The sequence below is a fragment of the Cherax quadricarinatus genome, chromosome 24 (genome assembly GCF_038502225.1).
Source record: "Cherax quadricarinatus isolate ZL_2023a chromosome 24, ASM3850222v1, whole genome shotgun sequence".
Lineage (NCBI taxonomy): Eukaryota > Metazoa > Arthropoda > Malacostraca > Decapoda > Parastacidae > Cherax > Cherax quadricarinatus.
The window spans coordinates 36191745-36196398 of NC_091315.1; positions in this window are offsets into that span (position 1 = coordinate 36191745).

The following is a 4654-nucleotide window of genomic DNA, read 5'->3' on the forward strand; positions in this document are numbered from 1 at the left end:
TGCAGGAGGCCAAGAGAGGAATATGAAGAGAGCAACAGAGCAATGGTGGACACACTTGCTGAGGTGGCAAGAAGAGCTCACTCCAGCAGAGCAAAGTTGCTGGTTATGGGGGATTTCAACCACAGGGAGATTGACTGGGAAAACCTGGAGCCACATGGGGGTCCCGAAACATGGAGAGCCAGGATGTTGGACGTGGTGCTGGAAAACCTCATGCACCAACATGTTAAGGACACTACCAGAGTGAGAGGGGAGGATGAACCAGCAAGATTGGACCTTGTGTTCACCCTGGGCAGCTCAGACATTGAGGACATCAAGTATGAGAGTCCCCTAGGAGCTAGCGACCACGTGGTTCTGTGCTTTGAATACATAGTAGAGCTGCAAGTGGAGAGAATAACAGGAGTAGAATGGGAAAAGCCTGACTATAAAAGAGGGGACTACATAGGGTTGAAGAACTTCATGCGGGAGGTCCAGTGGGACAGAGAACTGGCAGGAAAGCCAGTAAATGAAATGATGGAATATGTAGCAACAAAATGCAAGGAGGCAGTGGAAAGGTTCATTCCCAAGGGCAACAGTAACAACGGGAAGACCAGAACAAGCCCCTGGTTTACCCGACGGTGTAAGGAGGCAAAAACAAAGTGCAATAGAGAATGGAAAAAGTACAGAAGGCAGAGAACACACGAAAATAGGGAGATCAGTCGCAGAGCCAGGAATGAGTACGCACAGGTAAGGAGGGAGGCCCAGCGACAGTATGAAAATGACATAGCATCGAGAATCAAGACTGACCCGAAACTGTTGTATAGCCACATCAGGAGGAAGACAACAGTCAAAGACCAGGTGATCAGATTAAGGACAGAAGGTGGAGAACTCACAAGAAATGATCAGGAGGTATGTGAGGAGCTGAACAGGAGATTTAAGGAAGTTTTTACAGTAGAGACAGGAAGGGCTGTGGGAAGACAGCACAGAAGGGAACATCAAGAGGGAATATACCAACAAGTGTTGGATGACATACGAACAACTGAGGAGGAGGTGAAGAAGCTCTTAAGTGACCTTGACACCTCAAAGGCGATGGGACCGGACAACATCTCCCCATGGGTCCTTAGAGAAGGAGCAGAGATGCTGTGTGTGCCTCTAACCACAATCTTCAACACATCCCTTGAAACTGGGCAACTACCTGAGAAATGGAAGACAGCTAATGTAGTCCCCATATTTAAGAAAGGAAACAGAAACGAGGCACTAAACTACAGACCTGTGTCTCTGACATGTATTGTGTGCAAAGTCATGGAGAAGATTATCAGGAGGAGAGTGGTCGAACACCTGGAAAGGAACAAGATTATAAATGAAAACCAGCATGGGTTCATGGAAGGCAAATCTTGTATCACAAACCTCCTGGAGTTTTATGACAAGGTAACAGAAGTAAGACACGAGAGAGAGGGTTGGGTAGATTGCGTTTTCCTAGACTGCAGGAAGGCCTTTGACACAGTTCCCCACAAGAGATTAGTGCAGAAGCTGGAGGATCAGGCACACATAAAAGGAAGGGCACTGCAATGGATAAGGGAATACCTGACAGGGAGGCAGCAACGAGTCATGGTACGTGAAGAGGTATCACAGTGGGCGCCTGTTACGAGCGGGGTCCCACAGGGGTCAGTTCTAGGACCAGTGCTATTTTTGATATATGTGAACGACATGATGGAAGGAATAGACTCTGAAGTGTCCCTGTTCGCAGATGACGTGAAGTTGATGAGAAGAATTAAATCGGACGAGGATGAGGCAGGACTGCAAAGAGACCTGGAGAGGCTGGACATGTGGTCCAGTAACTGGCTCCTCGAATTCAATCCAGCCAAATGCAAAGTCATGAAGATTGGGGAGGGGCAAAGAAGACCGCAGACAGAATATAGGCTAGGTGGACAAAGACTACAGACCTCACTCAGGGAGAAAGACCTTGGGGTGACCATAACACCGAGTACATCACCGGAGGCACACATCAACCAAATAACCGCTGCAGCATACGGGCGCCTGGCAAACCTGAGAATAGCGTTCCGATACCTCAATAAGGAATCGTTCAAGACACTGTACACTGTGTATGTTAGGCCCATACTGGAGTATGCAGCACCAGTCTGGAACCCACACCTGGTCAAGCACGTCAAGAAGTTAGAGAAAGTACAAAGGTTTGCAACAAGGCTAGTCCCAGAGCTCAAGGGAATGTCGTACGAGGAAAGGTTAAGGGAAATCGGACTGACGACACTGGAGGACAGAAGGGTCAGGGGAGACATGATAACGACATACAAGATACTGCGGGGAATAGACAAGGTGGACAGAGATAGGATGTTCCAGAGAGGGGACACAGGGACAAGGGGTCACAACTGGAAGCTGAAGACTCAGACGAGTCACAGGGACGTTAGGAAGTATTTCTTCAGTCATAGAGTTGTCAGCAAGTGGAATAGCCTAGCAAGTGAAGTAGTGGAGGCAGGAACCATACATAGTTTTAAGAAGAGGTATGACAAAGCTCAGGAAGCAGAGAGAGAGAGGATCCAGTAGCGATCAGTGAAGAGGCGGGGCCAGGAGCTGAGTCTCGACCCCTGCAACCACAATTAGGTGAGTACAATTAGGTGAGTACACACAGGACAGGAGAGATAGGGGGGACATGATAACGACATACAAAATACTGAGAGGAATTGACAAGGTGGACAAAGACAGGATGTTCCAGAGATTGGACACAGTAACAAGGGGACACAGTTGGAAGCTGAAGACACAGATGAATCACAGGGATGTTAGGAAGTATTTCTTCAGCCACAGAGTAGTCAGTAAGTGGAATAGTTTGGGAAGCGATGTAGTGGAGGCAGGATCCATACATAGCTTTAAGCAGAGGTATGATAAAGCTCACGGCTCAGGGAGAGTGACCTAGTAGCGATCAGTGAAGAGGCGGGGCCAGGAGCTCGGACTCGACCCCCGCAACCTCAACTAGGTGAGTACAACTAGGTGAGTACACACACACACACACACACACACACACACACACTCACACACACACACACACACACACACACACTCACACACACACACACACACACACACACATTCACACACACATGTGTGCCGGAGGCACACATCAACCAAATAACTGCTGCAGCATACGGGCGCCTGGCAAACCTGAGAATAGCGTTCCGATACCTTAATAAGGAATCGTTCAAGACACTGTACACTGTGTATGTTAGGCCCATACTGGAGTATGCAGCACCAGTCTGGAACCCACACCTGGTCAAGCACGTCAAGAAGTTAGAGAAAGTCCAAAGGTTTGCAACAAGGCTAGTCCCAGAGCTCAGGGGAATGTCGTACGAGGAAAGGTTGAGGGAAATCGGACTGACGGCACTGGAGGACAGAAGGGTCAGGGGAGACATGATAAAGACATACAAGATACTGCGGGGAATAGACAAGGTGGACAGAGATAGGATGTTCCAGAGAGGGGACACAGGAACAAGGGGTCACAACTGGAAGCTGAAGACTCAGGAGAAATGGGAGGAAGTGAAAAAGGAGAGCAGAATAACCCAGGATCAAATGGAAGTACAAGCACACCCCCCAGAAACACCTGCAGAAGGACTCCAGCCACGACACCGCCAAGGCAACTGAACAATCCAAACCAACCATCACACACCGATCCCTCTGTTCCCACCCCCCGCACCACAGTTACAGTGTTAAAACAGAAGTTGAAGGTTTGGTACACAAATGCAGATGGATTAACAAATAAACATGAGGAATGGCAAGAAAGAATCAATGAGAAGTCCCCAGACATCATAGCAGTTACAGAAACAAAACTCACGGAGACAATAACAGATGCAATCTTCCCACCAGAATACCAGATCATGAGGAAAGATTGAAGGGGCAGGGGGGGGGAGATGGGGTTGCTCTGCTCGTAAAAAACAGATGGAAATTCGAGAAAAATGGAAGGCATAGATGAGACGGGAGAAAGAGACTACATAGTAGGTACACTTCAGTCTGGGGAACACAAAGTGGTCATTACAGTGATGTATAATCCACCACAGAACTGCAGGAGGCCAAGAGAGGAATATGAAGAGAGCAACAGAGCAATAGTGGACACACTTGCTGAGGTGGCAACAAGAGCTCACTCCAGCAGAGCAAAGTTGCTGGTTATGGGGGATTTCAACCACAGGAAGATTGACTGGGAAAACCTGGAGCCACATGGGGGTCCCGAAACATGGAGAGCCAGGATGCTGGACGTGGTGCTGGAAAACCTCATGCACCAACATGTTAAGGACACTACCAGAGTGAGAGGGGAGGATGAACCAGCAAGATTGGACCTTGTGTTCACCATGGGCAGCTCAGACATTGAGGACATCAAGTATGAGAGTCCCCTAGGAGCTAGCGACCACGTGGTTCTGTGCTTTGAATACATAGTAGAGCTGCAAGTGGAGAGAATAACAGGAGTTGAATGGGAAAAGCCTGACTATAAAAGAGGGGACTACATAGGGTTGAAGAACTTCCTGCGGGAGGTCCAGTGGGACAGAGAACCGGCAGGAAAGCCAGTAAATGAAATGATGGAATATGTAACAACAAAATGCAAGGAGGCAGTGGACAGGTTTATTTCCAAGGGCAACAGTAACAACGGGAAGACCAGAACGAGCCCCTGGTTTACCCGACG